This window comes from Pongo abelii, chromosome 2, assembly GCF_028885655.2.
Source record: "Pongo abelii isolate AG06213 chromosome 2, NHGRI_mPonAbe1-v2.0_pri, whole genome shotgun sequence".
Classification (NCBI taxonomy): Eukaryota; Metazoa; Chordata; class Mammalia; order Primates; family Hominidae; genus Pongo; species Pongo abelii.
The window spans coordinates 208,689,028-208,714,905 of NC_085928.1; the positions used below are offsets into that span (position 1 = coordinate 208,689,028).

Consider the following 25,878-nt stretch of genomic DNA (forward strand, 5'->3'; position numbering starts at 1 on the left):
CTAACTAGAAGATCAGCTCCTGTCTGGGTCTCCAGATCCATGACCCTCAATCAAGATTACCAGCCCCTCCCTGAGTCTCCAGCTAAAAGACCTTTAACTCGAACAAAATCAGCCCCTCCCCGAGTTCTCAACTGCATGACCCTCAAACGACAACATCAGCTCCGCCCCGAGTTTACAACTGCACGACTCTCAAACTAAAACATCAGTTCCTCTCCGAGTCTTCAGCTGCATGACCCTCAATCTAGAACATCAGCTCCTCTCCGGGTCTCCAGCTGCAAGAACCTAAAACTAGAACATCAGCCCCTCTCTGGGTCTGCAGCTGGAAGATCCACTAACTAGAACATAAGCTCCTGTCCTGCTCTCCAGCTCCATGACCCTCAATCAAGATTACCAGCTCCTCCGTGAGTCTCCAGCTCAAAGACCTTCAACGCGAACAACATCACCTCCTACTCGAGTCCGCAACTGCACGACCCTCAAACTGCAACATCAGCTACTCCCCGATCTTCAGCTGCATGACCCTCAATCTAGAACATCAGCTCCTCTCTGGGTCTGCAGCTGTAAGGACCTAAAACTAGAAAATCAGCTCCTCTCTGGGTCTGCAGCTAGAAGATACACTGACTAGAACATCAACTCCTGTCTGGGTCTCCAGCTCCATGACCCTCAAAGAAGATTATCAGCTCCTCCCTGAGTATCCACCTGAAAGACCTTCAATGCAAACAAACATCAGCTCCTCCCCGAGTCCTCAAGTGCATGACCCTCAAACTACAACATCAGCTCCTCCCTGAGTCTTCAGCTGCATGACCCTCAACCTAGAACATCTGCTCCTCTATGGGTCTTCAGCTGCAAGAACCTAAAACTAGGACATCAGCTCCTCTCTGGGTCTGCAGCTGGAAGATCGAAAAACTAGAACATAACCTCCTTTCCTGCTCTCCAGCTCCATGACTCTCAATCAAGATTATCAGCTCCTCCCTGAGTCTCCCGCTGAAAGACCTCAATGCGAACAACATCAGCTCCTCCCAAAGTTCTCAACTGCATGACCCTCAAACTACAACATCAGCTCCTCCATGAGTCTTCAGCTGCAAAACCCTCAATCTAGAACATCATCTCCTCTCCAGGTCTGCAGCTGCAAGATCCACTAACTAGAACATCAGCTCCTGTCCGGGTCTCCAGCTCGAAGACCCACAATCAAGATTATCAGCTCCTCCCTGAGTCTCCAGCTGGAAGACCCTCAACGTAAACAACATCAGCTCCTCCCCGAGACCTCAACTGTATGACCCTCTAACTACAAAATCAGCTCTTCCCCGAGTCTTCAGCTGCATAACTCTCAATCTACAACATCAGCTCCTCTCCGGGTCTGCAGCTGCAAGAACCTAAAACTAGAACATCAGCTCCTCTCTGGGTCTGCAGATGGAAGATCCACTAACTAGATCATCAGCTCCTGTCCAGGTCTCCAGCTCCATGACCCTCAATCAAGATTATCAGCTCCTCCCTGAGTCTCCAGCTGAAAGACGCTAAATGCGAACAACATCAGCTCCTCCCCGAGTCCTCAACTAAGTGACCCTCAAACCACAACATCAGCTCCTACCCGAGTCTTCAGCTGGATGACCCTCAATCTAGAACATCAGTTCCTAACCAGGTATTCAGCTGCATGACCCTCAAACTAGAACCTCAGCTACTCCCCAAGTCTTCAGTTGCATGACGCTCAATGTAGAACATCAGCTGTCTCCAGGTCTGCAGCTGCATGACCCTCAATCTAGAACATCAGCTCCTCTTCAGGCCTGCAGCTGCACGACCTTCAAACTAGAACATCAGCTCCTCTCCAGGTCTGCAGCTGCAAGACCCTGAAACTAGAACATCAGTTCCTCTCCAGGTCTGCAGCTGCAAGACCCTCAAACTAGAACTTCAGCTCCTCTCCAGGTCTGCAGCTGCAAGACACTCAAACTAAAACATCACCTCCTCTCCAGGTCTCCAGTTCCGTGACCCTAAATCTAGAACATGAGCTCCTCCCTGAGTCTCCAACTGAAAGACCCTCAACGAGAACAACATCAGCTCCTCACCAAGTCTTCAGCTGCACGACCCTCAATCTAGATCATCAGCTGCATTCCAGATCTGCAGCTGCAAGACCCTCAATCTAGAACATCAGCTCCTCTCCAGGTCTCCAAGTGCAAGATCCTCATACTAGAACATCAGCTCCTCCACGAGTCTTCAGCTGCATGACCCTCAATCTAGAACATCAGCTCCTCTCCGGGTCTGCAGCTGCAAGAACCTAAAACTAGAACATCAGCACCTCTCTGGGTCTGCAGCTGGAAGATCCACTGACTAGAATATCAGTTCCTGTCCTGGTCTCCAGCTTTATGACCCTAAATCAAGATTATCAGCTCCTCCCTGAGTCTCCAGTTGAAAGACCCTCAATGTGAACAACATCAGGTCCTCCCGAATTCCTCAAGTGCATGGCACTCCAACTACAACATCAGCTTCTCCCCGAGTCTTCAGCTGCATGACCCAAAATCTAGAACATCAGATCCTCTCCGGGTCTGCAGCTGGAAGATACACTACCTAGAACATCAGCTCCTGTCCGGGTCTCCAGCTCCATGACCCACAATCAAGATTACTGGTTCTCTCTGAGTGTCCAGCTGAAAGACCCTCAATGCCAACAACATCAGCTCCTCCCTGAGTCGTCAACTGCATGACTCTCAAACTACAATATCAGCTCCTCGCTGAGTCTTCAGTTGCATGACCCTCATTCTAGAACATCAGCTCCTCTCTGGGTCTGCAGCTGCAAGAACATAAAACTAGAACATTAGCTCCTCTCTGGTTCTGAAGCTGGAAGATCCACTAACTAGAACATCAGCTCCTATCTGGGTCTCTAGCTCCATGACCCTCAATCAACATTATCAGATCCTCCCTGAGTCTCCAGCTCACCACCCTCAAACTACAACATCATCTCCTCCCCGAGTCCTCAGCTGCCTGACCCTCAGTCTAGAACATCAGCTACTCTCTGGGTATGCAGCTGCAAGAACCTAACATTAGAATATTAGCTCCTCCCCAAGTCTTCAGCTGCATGACCCTCAATCTACAATATCACCTCCTCTCCGGGTCTGCAGCTGGAAGATCCACTACCTAGAACATCAGCTCCTGTCCAGCTCTCCAGCTCCATGACCCTCAATCAAGATTATCAGCTCCTCCCTCAGTCTCCAGCTGAAAGACGTCAACGCCAACAACATCAGCTCCTCCCCGAGTCCTCAACTGCACGACCCTCAAACTACAACATCACCTCCTACCCAAGTCTTCAGCTGCATGACCCTCAATCTAGAACATCAGCTCCTCTCCAGGTCTGCAGCTGTAAGAACCTAAAACTAGAACATCAGCTCCTCTCTGGGTCTGCAGCTGGAAGATCCACTGACTAGAACATCAGCTCCTCTCTGCGTCTCCAGCTCCATGACCCTGAATCAAGATTATCAGCTCCTCCCTGAGTCTCCAGCTGAAAGACGCTCAACGCGAACATCATCAGCTCCTCCCCGAGTCCTCAGTTACATGACTCTCAACCAACAACATCAGCTCCTCCCCCAGTCTTCAGCTGGATGACCCTCAAATTAGAACATCAGCTCCTTTTCGGGTCTTCAGCTGCATGACCCTCAAACTGGAACGTCAGCTCCTTCCCGAGTCTTCAGCTGCATGCCCCTCAATCTAGAACATCAGCTCCTCTCCAGGTGTGCAGCTGCACGACCCTCAATCTAGAACATCAGCTCCTCTCCAGGTGTGCAGCTGCACGACCCTCAATCTAGAACATCAGCTCCTCTCCAGGTGTGCAGCTGCATGACCCTCAAGCTAGAACATCAGCTCCTCTCCAGGTCTCCAGCTGCACAACCTTCAAACTACAACATCAGCTCCTCTCCAGGTCTGCAGCTAAAAGATCCTTAAACTAGAACATCAGCTCCTCTATGGGTCTGCAACTGCAAGATCCACAAAACAGAACATCAGCTCCTCTCCGGGTCTGCAGTTGCAAGATCCTCAAACTACAACATCAGCTCCTCACCGGGTCTGCAGCTGTAAGACACTCAAACTAGAATATCAGCTCCTCTCCGGGTCTGCAGCTGCACGACACTCAATCCAAAACATTAGCTCCTCCCCGGGTCTTCAGCTGCACGACCCTCAATCTACAACATCAGCTCCTCTGCGGGTCTGCAGCTGCAAGAACATAAAACTAGAACATCAGCTCCTCCCTGGGTCTGCAGCTGGAAGATCCACCAACTAGAACATCAGCTCCTGTCCGGGTTTCCAACTCCATGACCCACAATGAAGATTATCAGCTCCTCCCTGAGTCTCCACCTGAAAGACCCTCTAAGCAAACAACAGCAGCTCCTCCCCGAATCCTCAACTGCACGAACCTCTAACTACAACATCAGCTCCTCCCCAAATCTTCAGCTGCATGACCCTCAATCTGGAACATCAGCTCCTCTCTGGGTCTGCAGCTACAAGAACCTAACAGTAGAACATCAGCTCCTCCCTGGGTCTGCAGCTGGAAGATCCACTGACTACAACATCAGCTCCTCTCCGGCTCTCCAGCTCCATGACCCTCAATCAAGATTATCAGCTTCTCCCTGAGTCTCTCCCTGAAAGAACCTCAATGAGAACCACTTCAGCTCCTCCCCGAGTCCTCAACTGAATGAACCTCTAAGTACAATATCAGCTCCTCCCCGAGTCTTCAGCTACATGACCCTCAATCTAGAATATCAGCTCCTCTCCGCGTCTGCAGCTGCAAGAACCTAACAGCACAACATCAGCTCCTCTCTGGGTCTGCAGCTGGAAGATCCACTGACTAGAACATCAGCTCCTGTCCGGGTCTCCAGCTCCATGACCCTCAATCAAGATTATCAGCTGCTCCCTGAGTCTCCTGCTGAACGACCCTCAACACGAACAACATCAGCTGCTCTCCGAGTCCTTAACGGCACGAACCTCTGACAACAACAACAGCTCCTCCCCGAATCTTTAGCTGCATGACCCTCAATCTAGAACATCAGCTCCTTTCTGGGTTTGCAGCTGCAAGAACCTAACAGTAGAACATCAGCTTCTCCCTGGGTCTGCAGCTGGAAGATCCACTGACTAGAACATCAGCTCCTCTCCGGGTCTCCAGCTCCATGACCCTCAATAAAGATTATCAGATCCTCCCTGAGTCTCCAGCTGAAAGACCCTCAACGCAAACATCAGCTCCTTCCCAAGTCTTCAGCTGCACGACCCTCAATGTAGAACATCAGCTCCCTTCCAGGTTTGCAGCAGCATGACCCTCAAATTAGAACATCAGCTCCTCTCCCGGACCGCAGCTGCAAGACGCTCAAACTAGAACATCAGCTCCCCTCCGGGTCTGCAGCTGCAAGACTCTCAAACTAGAACATCACCTTCTCTCCAAGTCTCCAGTTCCGTGACCCTAAATCTAGAACATCAGCTCCTCCCTCGGTGTCCAACTGAAAGACCCTCAACGCGAACAACATCAGATCCTCCTGAAGTCTTCAGCTGCAAGACCCTCAATCTAGAACATCAGCTCCATTCCAGGTCTGCAGCTGCACGATCCTCAAACAAGAACATCAGCTAATCTCCAGGTATGCAGCTGCAAAACCTTCAAACTAGCACATCAGTTCCTCTCCAGGTCTTCAACTGCTCGACCCTCAAACTAGAACATCAGCTCTTCTCCAGGTCTGCAGTTGCAAGACCCTCAAACTAGAACATCAGCTCCTCTCCAGCTCTCCAGCTGCAGGACCCTCAACCTAGAACATCAGCTCCTCTCCGGGTCTGCAGCTGCAGGGCCCTCAAGGTAGAACATCAGCTCCTCCCCGAGCTAGAACACCTCACCCACCTGGATCTCCAGCTCCACGACTCTCACAGAACAGCCACACTGGCTCCTTCGTTGTCTTCAGCTCCACAACCTAAGACATCAGTGGGAGCACCGGCTCCTTCCTGGACGTCCAGCTCAACGACTCTCATAGACTTAAAAGGCAGCACCTGCTCCTCCCCAAGGCTCCATCTCCACCACCCTCAGATTTGAACAGCGGTAGCACCAGCTCCTCTCCAGGTCTTCAGACCCACGACCCTCCCTGAACAATCCCTTCTCATGAAATTCAGCAGTCAAGAAATATGCAGCAGAAGTAAATGAATAAATGTTTTGTTTTCAAATCCATATCTCTTTTATGTTCATGAGTTAACTTTTCTACTTTCCATTAGCCTTGCAATCTACTTATGTCCAATATGAAACAGAAACACACCATTTGAAATCACGTTTAAAAACTTAGTAATATTTTTAAATAAAATCATCACACAGCTGTAGTCACGATCTTATTTCTCTCTGCCTTTGCAGAAGTCTTATGAAAATTCCAACTATGAATTTACTTTGTTGAGATTCCCAGAATACACATTCATCCCAACTCTTACTCCCCTCCTTAAAATCTTTTCACATATTCCCATCACCTGAGCATAAATGCCAGCTCCCATCCACAGCCCAAAGTGCCCAGCACGGCCCTGCCCTCTGCCCTGGTCTATGGTCTCCCCTCTTAAATGCCAGCACCATCCACAGCCCACAGTGCCCAGCACAGCCCTGCCCTCTGCTCTGGCCTAAGGTCTCTCCCCTGTGCTGTTCCCTTCCTGCTGGACAGGCCTCTGTCCATTCCACAAAACACACAGACTCAGGCCTGACTCCAGGCCTTTGCCCTGCTGTGCCCTCTGCCTAGGGTGCCCTTCCCAGGCTCTGCATCCTCCTCTCAACCCGCTGAGCTCCTGCCTGCTGGTCGCCCCTCAGGTGGATAAACACACGGTGTCCTCTCGCCCCGCCAGCTTTTGCACAGGCTCTTCTCTGTGACAGACACACACCCTCTCTATCGGGGTTTACTCTCTGAATATCATTCATCCTTGGAGTCTCCACTGAAATATCGCTCCCGGCCCACACCCCTCACTTGGACTTCACCTTGGTTAGGTTGCCAACCCCCGTCTCCTGACTCCGGGAAGCTAGATGCTCTCCTAGCACTCGGAACTCGCCCATCGCCACATTTTGCACACCCGTGGTTACTGTGTTAGCTTGGTGCACAAGTCATCGCGGTTTTTGCCATTACTATTAATGAACTGCAGCACTGGCTCCTCCCCGTTTCTTTTTTTTTTTTTTTGCCATTACTTTTAATGACTGCTGCACCTCCCTATTAGAATCATTTACATTTATCCATCCATCATCTGCCCTCCCCTCTAGAAAGGAAGCGTCATGAGAATCGAGGCCAAATCTACTCAAATCTCTCCACCTTCCCAGCACATGGTTTGTCAATAATCATTTACCAACTGACTGATAGAGCAATGCCTTCCCTGTTGCTGGGATGAGGCACATGACACGCCCCTTTGAAAGTCAATTCCATAGACAGTTAGCATTTGCTCTTCACTCCTGCACCTGTGGCGTGGCTGGCCTTAGGCTGATCTAGTCTGGCCTTAGGCTGATCTAGTCTGGCCTTAACTCCAGGCTGAGGATGGGAACCATGCCTGCTCCACACACCTCTCATCATGGAGCCAGAGCCGCCATTCCCTGCGGCACGCGCATCTCATGGGGAAAATCAAGAGCCTTAGAGGGCAGGCCTGGCAGTGCCCACACATTCCAGGATTCTCCTTGTGCCGTATCTGTGAAAATCTCGTTGGCAGAAGCAAGTCACCCAGCCACGAGCATCACCTATGGGATGGATAAGTCCATCCACCCTCCCTCGGGCCCTGGCAAGGTTGTGGCTATGTCATACTCTTACGGCGGGAGTGAAAAATTGAGGCCCAACATTAAATCACCCACGCAAGAAATGTCAGCCTCTGTCCCCACGCTGGAATCATTCTTCACCAGCGGGTTTGCCTGAATTCCCTTTGCAATGGTGTCTGCAGGTTTAGGCCAATGCTGTTCCCCGTGGAGGACAGAGAAGCCTCCATGGGCCTCTGTCTGTTGGGAAGAACAAGATATTAGCTTGATGCAAAACCACCCCAAGCCCCAGGGAGCCCTTGCACCATGAGACAGGAGAGGGGCGGAGAACTGTGGGAAGTCAGGAAAGCTTGCATCCCCAGCCCCTCCCGTGCATCCCCAGCCCCTCCCCTGTGACCCCAGCACCAGCCCTCTCCCCTGCTTGCCCCATCTCTGCTTTCTTTTTTTCATGTTCTTTCTTTTTTTTGAGACAGGGTCTGGCTCTGTCACCCAGGCTGGAGTGCAATGGCACGATCTCGGATTACTGCAACCTTCACCACCTGGGCTGAAGCAATTCTCCCTCCTCAGCCTCCCCAGTGGCTGGGACTATAGGTGCATGCCACCACACCCAGCTAATTTTTTTTTTTTTTTTTTTTGTAGAGACAGGATTTGCCATGTTGCCCAGGCTGGTCTCAAATTCCCGAGATCAAGTAATCCTCCCACCTCAGCCTCCCAAAGTGCTGGGATTACAGGCGTGAGCCACCGAGTCCAACCTACTTTATTTTTCTCTACAGTACTTGGAACCTTCTAATGTACTAAGGACACGTGTATTTTCTTTCTTTTCTGTCTTCCCTAGAACAGGAGCTTAACATGGGCAGGTATTTTTGTTGATCTCATTTATCACCCTATCCCCAGTGCCTGGAACAGGGTCTGGCACATGAATGGTGTGTTCTAAATAAATATTTTTAATCGATAAATAAATGAAATATCCCACAAGAGAAAGCTAGTATCTGGAACTCACCCATCAACAGAACCTAAAAGCCAAAGACCTTTAGCCTGTCTCCGCCTCTGAACACACCCAACCCCGGAGGAGCCAGCAGAGGAAAAACAGGAACAAAGGTGGGGAAGGGAGTGGGTGATGCCCACCAAGTAAGGAACCCTGAGGCTTAGGCCTAACCTGAGCTGGAGAAGGGACTAATCTAGGAACTGGGTGTGAGATTAAAGTTTAGATTTGTCTGGCCTGGATTTTGTAACACCTAAACAAGAGTTATTCTATTTTTTTTTTTTTTTTTGAGATGGAGTCTCACTGTCCCCCAGGCTGGAGTGCAGTGGTGCTATCTCAGCTCACTGCAACCTCTGCCTCCCGGGTTCAAGTGATTCTCATGCGTCAGCCTCCCGAGTAGCTGGGATTACAGGCGCACACCACCATTCCCGGTTAATTTTGTATTTTTAGTAGAGATAGGGTTTCACCATGTTGGCCTCATGGCTCACACCTGTAATCCCAGCACTTTGGGAGGCCGAGGTGGGCGGATCACGAGGTCAGGACTTTGAGACCATCCTGGCAAACACGGTGAAACCCCGTCTCTACTAAAAATACAAAAAATTAGCTGGGCATGTGGCAGGTGCCTATAGTCCCGGCTACTCAGGAGGCTGAGGCAGGAGAATCGCTTGAACTCCAGATGCAGAGGTTACAGTGAGCCAAGATCAATGCCACTGCACTCCAGCCTGGGTGACAGAGTGAGCCTCCATCTCAAAAACAAACAAACAAACAAAAAACCTTCAAACGAATGTAACAATTATTATTTTTTTAAAGTACAGCTTTAAAAATGCCCCTTACAAATACATCAGTGTTATATTAAGGCAAACCTGCTTCAGAAGCGCAAAGTTAATTTCTTATAATTCCAAGAAATATGTGAATGTTAAAAAAAATCCAAATACCCAAAAAAGGATCAAACTCAAGATACTTTGTAACATTTTATTGCAAAAAGAAGGGCAGAGAACAGTCTTCTTCTTCATACCTGTTCACTGCAGTAATTTTTGCAACTCTCCTTTGCAAAGAAATCTAATGAATGAATCAGCGTACAGGCCACAAATACTATCTCAGTGCGGATTCACCTAGAATACAAGCACTCAGAAGCACAAATTTAACTGAAGTGACAAACCAGGCCATTTTGTAGCTTCAGTATTTCTATCAGTAATATATTAATTTCTTGAAATAGCCTAATAATTTAGTTCTACTATCAAAACAGAAGCCAATCTGGGAGAACATTATAGAAGTCAAACTAATTTGAATCATATTAGTATAGGAATTCATATTAGTATAGGCTAATAATTCATATTAGCAGAGGCGGGAGGATCGCTTGAGCCTAGGAGTTTGAGACCAGGCTGGGCAAGACAGTGAGACTCGATCTCTAATTTTATTTTTTTAAATAAAGAAATTTAGAGAGGAGAAGGAAGCAGATTGATATGTGTCTATCCAAGGACAAATTTTGTGTGCCTGTACAGACAACACAACTATGAACCTTCCTTCACACAGCTCACAATCTACCAGTGAGAGGAAAGTATGAAAACATGAACCCCCATGGTGAGGAAAAAGTGCACATCAGAGAAAAGAAAATTGCTGCGATGATCCAATGGCAGGAGCAGCGCACATCCACTTTCTTTGTTTTTGAGATATGGTTTCCCTCTGTCTCCCAGGCTGGAGTGCAGTGGCTTGATCTCAGCTCAATGCAGCCTCAACCTCCCAGGCTCAAGTGATCTTCCCATCTCAGCCTCCGAAGTAGCTGGGACTACAGGCAGGCATCACCACACTTGTTTAGTTTTTGTAGAAACAGGATCTCACAATGTTGCCAAGGCTGGCATCCTGAAGGGTGGGTGCAGCTTCATCCTTCAGAGATGAAAGGCAGAAGAAGCTCAGAGCCCAAAGCAAAGGGGTGGAGGACAATGGCATCTTCAGAACAGAGTGGCTTGGCTGAGACATCCACTAGGATGCCACCAGGCAGAGGTGTGGTGCAAAAACACAGGGCCACAGGGTGAATGCTCACATGTGAGGAGCAAACCACCACAGAACACGACAGAAACACGGTGTACTAAATCAGGCTTCAAATCACAGCCCTGCAACTTCAGACCTACCACAGGTAACCCAGAAAGGGAGCACGGACAGCACCTCCCACTGCCTGAGGCTATGAGATAGACCAGAAACCTGTGCTTACTAACAACCTGCCTTATCCCAGAAGGAATTCAGGAAACACAAAGACACTCACAGTACAGCAAAATAAAGTAAATGTGAATCATGATGGCTGAGGAGAAAGTGAAGAGTCTAAGACTATGTCATAAAGTTTACCTCTACTCTAAATTCTCATTACTGGTGATCCACCAATCTGACTTTAAGTTTTCTAGCAGCTAAATTGAAGAGGAAAATGTAATCAGGTAAAGGTTTATAAGATGCAAACAGAACAGCCACCACAGTTGCTGAGAACACACGCAGCTCCAGCTCCAGGAGAAACAGGGTGGCCATCTCCTGGGGCTGCCCCACAGCAGGTGTGTGAGCCCCAAAGCCAGCATCTCTCAGGGTGAACGGTGACTACAGTCTTCATGGGACCATATGCCTCCACCACAAGCTGAGGAAATCTCCCAGGGCAATTTAAGGAACAGGGTCTCACAATGTTGCCCAGGCTGGTCTGAAACTCCTGGGCTCAAGCGATACCCCTGCCTCAGCCTCCCAAAGTGTTGGGAGGTCAGATGTGAGCCACTTCATCTGGCCCCACATGCACTATATAGAGGAGGGGCCACATGCATCCTGAAGGGTGGGTGGGGCTTCATCCTGCAGAGATGAAAGGCAGAGGAGGCTCAGAGCCCAAGGTGAAGGGGGGTGCCTAACAAAATGACTCCATTGGGACCACGGTCAGAGGGTCCCGATACACAGCTTGGGTTAAGCCAGACACTGATTTCAAAATATCTCAGGAATGGTAGACTCGGCACCTGTCAGGCAGTTCTCTCTCTCAAGCAGGCTCCTGGTAGATATTTAGTAGCAGCTGAAATCAAGATTATGTTCTGACTGACACTTGCTGATGGTTAAAGAGCTATATATGCTTTGAGGACCAGATGAACTGGGGCAGGACTAACGCCCTCTGGTGAAAATACGGGAACCCAAACACACAAGTCAGAGCGGGAGGTGTCTCCCCCACCCCCAAACAATAACGCTGACCTTGGATTTGGGTTAAGTGCCTAGCCCAGCGTGTGAGCGTTCAGTAAGTGGAAACCCTCATCACCGTCATCAGGTAATGGAAAACCATCAAAGCTTTGAGCTGGCTTGTTAGCCAACAACAGTAGTAGTGTATCAGCTACTACTAATACTCACAGCTGACAATTACTGAGCACTTGCTCTGTGCCAGGAATCACGGGAAGCACCTCGCATGCATTTCCTCAATACTCCCTCCCAGTAACGGCGAGGACACAAAACTGGTAGAGCCAGGACTGGAATCCAGGTGGGCCCCAAAGCACTCCAGTGGAGCCTGCCAAGGTGGGCAGGCTATCATGCTAATGAGGTCCAGTGTTTGACCACCACTCCTAGTCCAGCAAGTTTAACAGAAAACCTAAAACTAAACCTAAAATCTAAAAATTTCAGCAAATGCATAAAAAGCAGGCTGTTAAAATGGATCATAAATCTTGCATCACTCGCTGGAAACCCACTCAAAATAAACGTCTCTGAGACATGGCCTCTGAGGAGGGCACTCTGTGTGGTTCGTATCACCCTGGTGACAAACCACTTGCACCTGGGTGGACATCTGACCATATTTAACAGATGATGCACGGAGCCATTTGCATCCACTGTGGTCAACATTTAGGAAGTTTTAAGCTAAGATTTGCCAAATTGTAGCCTACTGGATTCCAGGTTCTCTTGACATCTCTTTCTAGTAGCTGTGTCTTGCACTTCCCAAGCATAAGTGAACTGAGATGCAAAAAAAAAAAAAAGGAGGATTCAAGAATAATGAAAAGAGAAAAATGAAGAAAGCACAATCACTAGTGTAGAGATAACAGAATTTCTGAATTCCCTGAAAACAATCTATATAAATGCATGGGAAATAATACACCGGCATCTGTGGCCCACACGTCACATATTAGGAACTGATGTCATAATATAAGGTAAAGATGTTACTCTGAAAACACAAATCCTCACAAATCATTAGGCAGTAAGGCTGAATCCAGCACCCCCCACCCACAGCGCAGTGAGGCAGTGTCTAGCAGCCGTAGTGCTCCCCGCGCCACAGTTCAGTCTCTGACAACATCAGATACTTCCCACTAATAACGAGGAGGCTTTCAACATTTTCACAACATCTCAAAACTGACCCCTTTTCTAGCTTAAATGGCATGGATCTGGAAAGGCAAACTATACACAGCATCAGAAAAGATGACTGCCCCTGAGGGATTACAGAAAAAGCAGCAGTCAGGTGTTCAATGAAGTAAAATGTATCCAATGACAGCTCAGGGGAGGGGGATCAGTTGAGCTGAAACTGGCAAGAACGTAACTCCAGGGAGCTCACAACATGCAAGGACCCGGATTTCCCGCCGCCTGAACGCCAAGTATTTGCACACTGGTAAGAACACCTCCCCATAACTCCCCTGCCAGCGCCTCCAAAACCCCCAATCCTTTCCCCAGGAACCCAGTCCCAGTTTCTGCAGTTCCTGTAACAGCCACGTTCCCACACAAGTGCTGCCTGAGCTCCCCAACCCCTCCAACAATCACCCCCCAGTGCCCTCGAAGGTCCATTCAGAGAAGTCACCAAGATGCAGTCACCGAGGAAATTCAAGGACCTCCAACTTACCAAAAGGCTTTTGGCTGTACAGAGCTAACCTTCCTATTCCCCTCCTAAACCTACAACCTAGTTTTCATTTCTCAAGAAGCCTTTCCCTGTGCTCACGCACGCAGTTGTTAGCTGGCTCGGTGAGGCACTCCAAGCAGTAACAGCGGTAGCCACAAAATAAACCAGAAGCATCTCCACCATGAACCAGTAATAGTAATTTGTCCTAATGATTCCTTTGTCCTTGGAAAATCAACTTCAGAAAGAAAGTTATCCACTGTGAGCAGGGCAGACTAGTGGCTTCTTGGTCCCGAGGCCCAGGTCCCACTGGCCCACTCACCGTGGAGACAGCTTGCTGAAGCTCGGTGTCTGATATCACTCCACTCCTGTCTTTATCAACCCTACAACATCAAGAAGACCAAATAAGCTGGCGATCAAAACTTCAGGAAAAGCAAAACGAACGTCTCCTGTCAACCCTGCACTGACTCTGGAAGGCTCCCTCCTGGAACCTCCACCTCTCCCATCCCACTGAGGAGTACAGGGGAATCAAGGAAGTGCCCCAGGAGCCGACGTCCAAGTGTGGTCTTCCCCTAAGAGGACAATCATCTTTCTCTCTTTTCCCACCTCAATCCTTCCCTTCCTTCCCTCCTGGACTGTCTGAATTCGCATTTGCACCAGTTTCCCTTTCTCAGAAACAAGAAAAGATTCCCTCAGATAACTAAGCCATTCCCTGGCCATGAGTCACTACAGTTTCGGCCATTCATTCAGTGGAAAAGCGACCAGGGACAGAAGGCACCGCCATAAAGGTCACCTGGCCCGACCAGATGCCAGGTCACTGCTTCTTCCTTGGCTGCTGACATTTTAACAGCGGTCCAGGCAGTCTGTTTCTGCTTTCCCCAAACAAGCACCCTGGAGAACCTCCCCCTGACGGCTCCTGAGGCGAGAAAAAGGGCCTAGCCCACTGCAACCTCGTCTCCCGGGTTCAAGCGACCCTCCTGCCTGAGCCTCCTGAGTAACTGGGATTACAGGCACCCACCATCATGCCTGGCTAATTTTTATGATCTTTAGAGACGGCGTTTCACTATGTTGGCCAGGCTGGGACAATTCTTAAACTGTCATTCTTTACTCACTTATTTCCAGGAATTCTTATGTAAAGAACTTTCCCTAATCAACAAGGTTTCCCTGAATTGCCATTTGTAGAGAGAAGGCAGGATAATCGCTGATCTTCCTTCAAGTGTCCATTCCCAGTGTTAGGAGTTAGTGCCCTGGGTACCTCCAAGAGTGACCAATTACACGTGTTTGTTTGGTTGGTTTTGGCTTTGAAACCATCACTATGAATTCATGGTTTTCATGTATTAGAGACCACTTTCTAGGTGCTTGATGTGTCTACTGCTACTGGGGCAGAGCTAGGAAATGTGTCTACTGTAAAAGAATAACAAATGAGTTCACACTTATATTTCTATTTCAAATTTAGTATATGGTTTTACAACTTTTTCTCAGAAAAATCTTGTTTTATTTTTTGAGATAGAGTTTTGTTCCTGTTTTCCAGGCTGGAGTGCCATGGCACAATCTCGGCTCACTGCAATCTCCGCCTCCTGATTCAAGCGATTCTCCTGCCTCAGCCTCCTGAATAGCTGGGATTACAGGCACCTGCCACCATGCCCAGCTAATTTTTCAATTTTAGAAGAGATGGGGTTTCACCATGTTGGCCAGGCTGGTCTCAAACTCTTGACCTCATGTGATCTGCCTACCTCGGCCTCCCAAAGTGCTGGGATTACAGGTGTGAGCCACCGCATGTGGCCAGAAAAATCATTTTAGCATTAATACAGTTATTAGCTTTAACTCCCACCTCACATAATTTCAAAGGATTAATACCAATAAGACAAGTAACAAGGAGATGATGGATTAAAATTTAGGATTTAGTGGCTCTATTTGTCTTTAGACTGTGGATCACTAAATCTGCACACTTGAAGTGCTGTGTTCTAGCGATGCTCTGATGACACATGAAGTAATAGGCTGCGTGAGCGTCACCAGCCTGATGTGCAGTTGGGCTGCAGAAACCCGTGATGCTGCCTAGCCCAGCCAGCCCCACGTCACTCCTCAGACTCAAACTCCATTCTGACACCACCAGCACCTGGCGCGCTGCCTAGGGGCTTCCCTGGTGGCAGGAGCAGATCCTGGAGCAGGCTGGGGGTTCCCAGAATTGACCATCTTGAACCTGTGGAGCATGGGCTGTTGAAGGAACACACCAGCTCCCACAGTGAGCACAGGCCCAGCTGCCCACGTGGGACCCGGTTCCTGGATGCCCCATGCCTCCGCCTCTTTCCTGTCTCACCTCCCGCTTCCCTTCAGCTGCTGCTCAGGGCCACCTTGCAAATTTTGGTCTCAGGGTTGGCACCTGTAGAATGCAATCCAAAGAATTCAGATTCATTTATTTCAGATACTATTCTTTCAATTTTAGGGACTATCTTAAAAACTTAGTTTGGTAATATGTAAAACACTTACAATTTCAAAGTCCAGATATTACTTCAGAGTCTGTTTTGGTCTCACTTCCACCACTGACCCCTGTCCTCCACAGCAACCACTTTAGATTTTTATCCTTATACTGTTTTAAGAAAAAGCAAATATATATTTGCATTATATGATATGTACTCTGCCCCTTATCCATAGGCCTTCCTCATTCCTCCTTCTGGTACTGAGTTCCCCACTGCACGAATTAATGTTCCTAATCCCCTACTGATGGACATTTTGATGTTTCCAGTTTTACAAAGGCCACAGTGAAGAACTTTGTTGCAAACACATTCGGGCTGTGAAAAGAACTCTGTGTGTAAAGTCCTTTCACTTCTTTGCCAGAGTTTTTTTTAAGGCAGATTCTAGAATTGCTGAGTCAAAGGGCAAATGCCAGGTAGTTTTGTTAGACGCTGCCAAATCCTCTTCCATGAGGCTGCAACGTTCTGCATTCCACAGTGACGTATGAGATTCCTTGTAACCCACAGCTTCATAAACAAAGCATGACAGCAAACCCGCATGTTTACCCATCACACAGTTGAGAAATTTTATCCTAGTTTCATCTTTTTTTTTGGTTAGCATTTTTATTACCAGCTTTTTTGTGGTGTAATGCGCAGAAGGTAATGAACACATTCTACCTGCAAGCTTCTTCCCATGCCTTTGGAATCTGCTCCTGCCGGTCTGCAGGGAACCACGGATCTGCTTTCCGTCACGTAGAAGGCATTCTCAACACCTTCTGTACACAGCATCTACTTTATTTGGCTTCTCTTATGCAGTGTGGTGACTTTCAGATTTATTCAAGCTGCTGCGTGTGCCAATAGTCCACTCCTTCCTAGTGCTGAGGCCCCCATCACATGAGCACAACTGTTCCCTGTGTGTGATGTGTTGTTCTCTCTCTGTGCACTGCCAAAAAAGACATCATTAAAAAAAAATCTAAATATAATGTAAACCCTGCCTTAAGAAAAGTTTTTCTGGCAGTGGCCCACACCTATAATCCCAATACTCTGGGAGGCTGAGGCAGGAGGACTCCTTGAGCCCAGGAGTTTGAGACCAGCCTGGGCAAGATGGTGAAACCCTGTCTCTAAACATTAGCCAGGCATGGCGGCTCACACCTGTAGTCTCAGCTCCTAGGGAGGCTGAGGTGGGAGGATTGCTGGAGCCCGGGAGGTGGAGGTTGAAGTGAGCCGAGATCACACCACCGCACTCCAGCCTGGGCAGCATGGCAAGACTCTGTCTCTACCAAGAAACAAAAAAAATAATAGAAGGAAAACCAGGTTTTTCTTACCAAAAATACACTTTAAGGAACAAATTTATCATATTAAGTTGGTGCAAAAGTAATTCTGGCTTTTACCATTGAAAGCAATACAAAAACCGCAATTACTTTTGCTCCAACCTAATATTATTTTCTAATGACAAACTTGGAAATTACTGTCATTGCTCTCTAAAAACAACAGCCTAAAAATAAAGCAGCAGCCCATTTACCTCTATGCCAGTTCTTTTAGCATTTGGTTATTTAAACTGGCGATCCCTAACATTTTTGGCACGAGGGACTGGTTTCATGGAAGACACTTTTTCCACTGACAAGTGTGGGGATGGTTTGGAGATGAAACGGTTCCACCTCAGATCATCAGCATTAGATTCTTCTAAGTGGGGCATAACCTAGATCCTTCGCATGCACAGTTCACAATAGGGTTCCACTCCTGAGAATCTAATGCCACCACTGATCTGACAGGAGGTGGAGCTCACACAGTAATGCTCTGACAGGAGGCGGAGCTCACACAGTAATGCTCTGACAGGAGGCGGAGCTCAGACAGTAAGGATGTGATGGGGGCGGGGCTCACAGTAATGTTCTGACACGAGGTGGAGTTCACACAGTAATGCTCTGGCAGGGGGCGGAGCTCACACAGTAATGCTGACAGGAGGCAGAGCTCAGACAGTAATGATGTGATGGGGGCGGGGCTCACACAGTAATGCTCTGGCAGGGGGTGGAGCTCACACAGTAATGCTCTGGCAGGGGGTGGAGCTCACACAGTAATGCTCTGGCAGGGGGTGGAGCTCACACAGTAATGCTCTGGCAGGGGGTGGAGCTCACACAGTAATGCTCTGGCAGGGGGTGGAGCTCACACAGTAATGCTCTGGCAGGGGGTGGAGCTCACACAGTAATACTCTGTCAGGGGGCGGAGCTCACACAGTAATGCTCTGGCAGGGGGTGGAGCTCACACAGTAATGCTCTGGCAGGGGGTGGAGCTCACACGGTAATGCTCTGGCAGGGGGCGGAGCTCACACAGTAATGCTGACAGGAGGCAGAGCTCAGACAGTAATGATGTGATGCGGGCGGAGCTCACACAGTAATACTCTGTCAGGGGGCGGAGCTCACACAGTAATGCTCTGGCAGGGGGTGGAGCTCACACAGTAATGCTCTGGCAGGGGGTGGAGCTCACACAGTAATGCTCTGGCAGGGGGTGGAGCTCACACAGTAATGCTCTGGCAGGGGGTGGAGCTCACACAGTAATACTCTGTCAGGGGGCGGAGCTCACACAGTAATGCTCTGGCAGGGGGTGGAGCTCACACAGTAATGCTCTGGCAGGGGGTGGAGCTCACACAGTAATACTCTGTCAGGGGGCGGAGCTCACACAGTAATGATCTGGCAGGGGGTGGAGCTCACACAGTAATACTGGCAGGGGGTGGAGCTCACACAGTAATGCTCACTGGCCGGCTGCTCACCTCCTACTGTGTGGCCTGGTTCCTAACAGGCCATGGACTGGTAACAATCTGCGGCCTGGGGATTGGGGACCCCGATTTAAATAATTGAGGACACACTCACCTAGTAAACCATCTGCCAACAAAAAAGGAGGAAAAGCACCAACATTAATTTGAACTTACAAATAAACTACAATAAGGCCAGACATGGTGGTTCACACCTATAATTCTAGCAATTCGGGAAGCCAAGGAGGGACGATCACTTGAGCCCAGCAGTTTGAGACCAGCCTAGGCAACACAGTGAGACCCTGTCCCTACAATTACAAAATAAATGAGCTGGGCATGGTGGTACACACCTGTAGCCCTAACTACTCAGAAGGCTGAGTCGGGAAGATCACCTGAGCTGCCCAGGAGTTTTGACACTGCAGTGAGCTGAGACTGCACCACTGAACCAATCCTGTCTCAAAAAAAAAAACCAAAAAAAAACCTACAACAAAATATCTGGATTTTGATGTCACAGAATACAAAGATAATTACATTTGATTTTTAGGTCAACAAATATGACTAAAGTCACAACAGTAAAATATTTTAAATGGATTTGGAAATAAAGTTTGTTCATTTCTATTTAAGAGCTGTGCCCAGTTTTATCATGTCACAAGAATGAAGCAAGGGACAAAGCTAAGTGCCACGCTCCCTGGCCACTGGGTTCCTGGCAAGCTCCTGGCCACTGGGTGCCAATCTCCCTTCAATGTACTCCTTCTTCCCCGGAGTGCAGAAGCGTATGAAGACAGTTATGACTTGGACACATGCAGGAGCTTTTATACATAATTACAAAAGCTGATTCTGTCATCACTGCATCTTGTCTCATCAGTAGGAGCAAATGGCTGAGGGGATGGCGGCACAGTCAGCCTCCTTCAAAGTTTTGTTGATTATGGGTCTATATTCCAGGGTGACCTTGAAAAGAATAGTCAGTGGTAAGTTAAGCACAAAAATGTACAAAAAGCCATCTCTTGTGTTCCTTTCGAAAAATTTTAACTATAAAAGTAGATTTACAGCATGTGAACTTTAAGGTATTTGCTGCAGTATTTTCCAATAACAAATTCAAAAATGATCTACATGCACAAGAGCAGACAGTAAATGATGGCAGATCTGTAGAGTGGAACAGAGCAATGAAAATGACACCGTACCGGACTCTCAGTGCTTTGCAAAAATGCTCCCATCATGAAAAGTGGGAGAACCCTTGTCTATAGGAAGACACTTGATGTTTAAACCATCTACTTCCAGTTTCTCTACCTCAAAGTAAATACTTATATAGGTTGAACATTCCTAATCCAAACATCTGAAATTCTCCCAAATCTAAAACTTTCTGAACACCAACATGACATTCAAAAGAAATGTGCTATGGAGTCAGATCTTCCGATTAGGGATGCTCAGACAGTAAGTATAATGCAAATATTCCAAAGTCTGAACAAGCCTGAACTCCAAAACACTTCTGGTCCCAACGGTTTCAGAGAAGGAATACTCAAGCCGTGTATTAAATATGCACACACAGGAAAAGGTAGGCACATATACAAAGAAATTTAAACCATAATGGGTCATCTCTGGTTAGTGAGCTCTTATTTCAATCTCTTTGTACTTTCTAAAATGAGTATGTATTTCCTGAAAAATCACTGAAACGGCTGGGCGTGTTGGTTCATGCCTGTTGGGGAGGCCAAGACACGTGGATCACTTCAGCTCAGGAGTTCAAGACTAGCCTGGGCAACGTGGCAAGACCCCATCTCTACAAAACATACAAAAATTAGCCAGGCATGGTGGCATGTGCCCGGGAGGCTGAGGTGGGAGGATCACCTGAGCCGGGGGGAGGTTGAGGCTGCAGTGAGATGAGATCGAGCCACCACATTTCAGCCTGGGCAACAGAGATGAGACTCTTATATCACAAAAACAAAAACAAAACAAAAAATCCAAACCCGGAAACATGAAAAACAGACTTGTGCTGAGCGAGTGAAGTGTGACTTCTTTATACTATCAGGCAATGGCCTTCATGATAAATCCTGAAAATGACCTACTGCCTGAATCACAGACACACTAGATGATAGTGAGGGTCCAAAGGTAACTTCCACAGACACAGCTAAATGATTATACGACTATCTCTTTCAAGTTACGAAAAGCTTAAGGGTAAAAGCTTTCTATCTTCATTATTTCTGAATCTCAATGCCCAGCGGAAATGCCACATGGGTGAACTGTGCCTGTGTGGAACAAGGCTGCAACTCCCCTACCAAACCCTCAGCTGGCTGTTTCCAGGATGCTGCTTACCCCAACCCCTCCTCAATTTCTTTTTTTAGAGATGGAGTCTCGCTCAGTCGCCCAGGCTGGAGTGTGGTGGCGCAATCTCGGCTCACTGCAAGCTCCGCCTCCTGGGTTCACGCCATTCTCCTGCTTCACCCTCCAGAGTAGCGGGGACTACAGGCGCCCACCACTACACCTGGCTGATTTTTTTGTATTTTTAGTAGAGACGGGGTTCCCCTCCTCCATTTCTGCCCTTCTCTGCTTGCTCAGTGCCCAAGGGATGCTAAGGGCTGCACCACATCCCCTCAGCTCCCCTGCAGATGCTTCCAGTTGGCCCAGCCCATGGGAGGAGAGGGGAGGGGTCTCTTCTGGGCTCCCTTGGCTTGGGACTGGTTTCTGGTAGTGGCTGTGTCCCCACCCCACAGATGCTGACTTTCTCGCCAGGTCCACAATCATCATCTCTTCCCCTGCCACCAGGCCTTGGACACCTGCTCCTGCCCAGTGACTTCCATCTGGCCCACACCATGGAGCAACCCTTCCTTAAGGCTCCTCTGAACCACCTGCAGGCACTGGATTCTGTTTCCAGCCCGAAGCCTGACTGCTGTCAGAGTGCCTTTTTCAGTGGTGCCTCAAATCTGTCAGGAGTTGATTTAAATCTGGCCTGCTCCTCCCCATTCACCATCAGCAAGGCCAGCCCACAGACCTGGGCAGGGCCGTGTGGGTGCTGGGCTGTGGTGAGAACGAGCTCCACACTGACCTTCCCAGTGCTGAGGTCCACATACGACAGGGTGTGCTTCCTCCAGTGCTCCTCAAAGGGCTTCTTCTGTTGCCCCTGGATGGGCTTGGAGTGATCATACTCATTAATCCACACCTGAGGCCAGAAACACAATCACATTTCTTATTGCTCTAACAGAGCAATACAGAAAAAAACACAGCAAACATTAAAATGATCTAAGAGACAGATGCCCTAGAACTCATTCCATTTCCACTTCAGCCCAGGAGGTTGGCACCATCAACACGTTCAGAACCAACAGAGGCCACATGGCTGGCCAGGGGTGTGCAGCCAGCAGTGAGTCCAGAGTAATCCACATCCGCATGTTCCCTTAGACATCCTTTATGTACCTAGGAGTTCATCAAATACTTCGTCTTTTTGCTCCATGCACTAGGAGACTACCTCAATCCTTTCTTTCAGCCTGTTTTTATTTAAAAATTTTGTTTTTCTTTTGAGACAGGGTCTCGCTATGTCACCTTGGCTGGAGTGCAATGGTATGATCACAGCTCACCAGAGCCTTGACTTCCCGGGCTGAATCATCCTGCCTCAGCCTCCTGGGCAGCTGGTACTTCAGGCGTGTACCACCACGCCTGGCTAATTTTTTAATTTTCGTAGAGACAGGTTTCGCCATGTTGCCCAGGCTGGTCTAGAATTCTGGGGCTCAAGTGACCTGCCTGCCTCAGCCTCCCAAATGCTGGGATTACAGGTGGGAGCCACTGCACCTGGCTTCTATTCTAATTAAAACTCATCACCAACTAAATTTATGCTCCTGGTCAGGGACAGTGGCTCATGCCTGTAATCCTAGCACTTTGGGAGGCCAATGTGGGTGGTTCACTTGAGATCAGGAGTTCGAGACCAGCCCGGCCAACATGGTGAAACCCTGTCTCTACTGAAAATACAAAATTAGCCAGGCATGATGGCATGCGTCTGTAATCCCAGCTACTTGGGAGGCTGAGGCAGGAGAATCACTTGAACCCGGGAGGCAGAGGTTGCAGTGAGCTGAGATGGCACTGCTGCACTCCAGCCTGGGGGACAGTGAGACTCCATCTCAAAAAAATAAAAATAAAAATAACAAATTTATTATTATTCTGTATTCTGGCAAACACGGATTCATATACTTTGCAGGAAAGACTCTTAATATGTATAATGAGATGAGCAAGTTCTGAGCAGTGATCACAGCCATCAGCATATTCTAGTGGAGGGTAAATCAGTAAAATTTCATGGTGAATAAAAATGATTTTCCCATTCACCGTGTTCAGCTGACTGGAAAGGCTGACATTAGCCACCCACACACCGTCCTGAACCAGCCTGTGTGCCTGCCTTGTGGAGCCTTTCTCCTTTTGCCGATGTGGTTTGTCCTGAACTTGCATTTGCACCGTAAGCTTCCCTTTCCGTGGTTTTTTGCTATCATATGTGAAAAACTCTTACCAGGCAGAATCCAACACGTGTGCTCTGCACAAAAATCAGTTCACCTGAAGAACAAGTGACCACAGGGCAGGCTCTATAATCAAACCACAGGGCAGGCTCTATAATACCTCTTCCAAACCACAAGACAGGTTTGAAACAGTGGTTTACTCCTTATTTAGTAAACTGGCATTTCCTCCACAGGGCAGGTCTGAAACGGTGACTTACTGATTATTTAATAAACTGGCATTTATTTCCTGGTCATGCCACTCTGGCTGCACTTCTAACCTTGGCCTTCTAACAGTAAAGCACATTGGCTTGGAGATGCCACTGCTGGCATCAGTGGATGCTGACCACAAGCAAGGAAAAGGTCACAGTGATCCAGAAGATGGCAAGAACCCAGGGATCAAAGTTACCAGGGGGAAAAAGGCATGTTTTGGATTTACTTTCTGGGAAACGAAATAAAATGCAGAGAAAATGCAGGGGTGGGGCTGAGTCCCACCAGGCGGGAGGAAAAGGCAGGTGCAGGTGGGCGTGACGAGAAGGCGCACCTTGTATTCTTCCCTGGCGTGCGCGCCCCGTGACTCCTTCCGCGCCTCTAATCCATTGATGGTCTGCAGTGCACACAGCATCAGGTTCTGCAGCTCCAGGGTCTCCACCAGGTCCGTGTTCCAGACCATTCCTGGGGACACAAAAAGTTCCATCAGGGGCAGGCAGGGACCCAGTCACATGGGCCCTCTGAGCTGTCAGCCTGGGCCTGCTACTCCATGGAGTCACTGGTTGTGGCTTTAGAGCTGAGGGCCAGGACCCATCCAGACAGCAAGCATGGAACTAAGTCAGCACTGACGGGACAGACACCAGCCCACCCTGCAGAAGGCAGGGCCCAACAGTGTGCACACAACCCGCTGTCTGCTCACCCTGGTCAAACATCCGCAGGTGCTTCAGGTCTCCGTAGAGCTTGCTGATTTTCCCACAACCTTCTTGCAACACGCTTCCCACACGGAACATGGCAGCATGATTTTGCATTGACTGTGGCACAAAATATTATTTGTAAACTTTTAATCCATAGAAGCAGCCGTACCAAGAACTGCTTAACTTTTAAACCTGTTGTTTTGCATTTCATTTTATTTATGTAAATTAAACAGAAAAATTAGGAAATGCAGACTATGAGTTTATTACTCTGAACTTAAAAATGAAGTTTTGACTAAAGCTTCTGAATAAACAAATGTTTCTATTACATACATATCTTAGACTTACACACATCCTTTCTAGCGGGATACAGCCAGGGTCCAGGACTCCAAGCCAACTGCCTGTGAGGCACCATGTTCCATACGGCTCCACAGCCAACCACGCAGCACTGCCTCCCCACACCCCTAGCGGGACTCCTGACGTGGGGTCTGGTGGTCAACGTGACACGAGCCAGCAGCCCTGTGGTGACACACACAAGGAGGAACTGAGCAGAGCCCTGCTGATGGTGGGGTTGGAACCGAAGGTCTTCAAGGAGAGGGAGGGTGTGGGTGGCTGGGGCCCTTGGCCCATCTGGGTACTGTCTTCTGCCTATTTTGTAGAAGCTCCTTGTACACTGAGTTCCTTCATAGTTTTACCATGACTAGAAATGTGCTATGCAGTGGACCTGAAGTTTACTGTAGGTATGCTAGGAACTGGGCATCAGCTTTTGCTTCCTGTGGGACAGACAGGCACCACCTCCGTGATCCCTCCTCCTCCTCGTTTCTCCCTCTAACTGTGCTTTGCTCCACTGACCCTAATTGTCTCTTCCTCTACCAATGCATGTTCATGGTTTAATTTGGACATTTCATCTGATTTTCCTTAGACTCATACACAATCGTAACACTGTAATGCACATCAACCTAATGGTTTTTCAGGAAGAACAAATGAAAAAAATTGCACCTCAGAATCCAGTATTACATTCTTTCATGTCCTTTAGCAGCCACGTTTTCATATCCTTTTTTTGTATTTCTGGTTACATTATTTCAAGGCATTTTTAGTTTTTTGTTTGAAATGTGAATGACATATTTACTGATGTCTGAGCAGATTACTGCTGGCACATTGCAAAGCCACTGATTTTTACATACAAATCTCTTATCCAGACACCTTACTACATTCTTGTTTTGTTTCTGTTAGTTTTTCAGTTTCTTCTCTGGAAGTTTTTTGGAAATTATATCTGTAAATAATGGCAACTGTATCTATTCCTTTTCAATATTTACTGCCAAGACCAGCTGGGTCGTGGAAACCCTAACCCAGCGGCACTAGAGGAATTAAAGACACACACACAGAAATATAGAGTGTGGAGTGGGAAATCAGGGTCTCACAGCCTTCAGAGCCGAGAGCCTCAAACAGAGATTTACCCACTTATTTATTGACAGCAAGCCAGTGATAAGACTTACTAAAAGTATTGCTTATGGGAAATAAAGGGATGGGTCTGGCTAGTTATCTGCAGCAGGAGCATGTCCTTAAGGCACAGATCGCTCATGCTATTGTTTGTGGTTTAAGAACGCCTTAAGAGGTTTCTCCCCCCTGGGTGGGCCAGGTGTTCCTTGCCCTCATTCCAGTAAACCCTCAGCCTTCCGGCGTGGGTGTCATGGCCACCACGAGCATGTCACATGCTGCAGAGATTTTGTTTATGGCCAGTTTTGGGGCCAGGTTATGGCCAGTGTTGGGGTCCTGTTCCCAACAATTTACTTCATTTTTTGATTGTTACTATT

At 48.2% G+C, this 25,878-nt stretch overlaps 1 pseudogene; it reads right to left on the minus strand.

The window, feature by feature from the left end:
- Positions 1-16,758: 16,758 nt before the first annotated feature.
- LOC134759404 (succinate dehydrogenase [ubiquinone] flavoprotein subunit, mitochondrial-like) overlaps positions 16,759-25,878 on the minus strand; it is a 34,124-nt pseudogene continuing 25,004 nt past the window's right edge.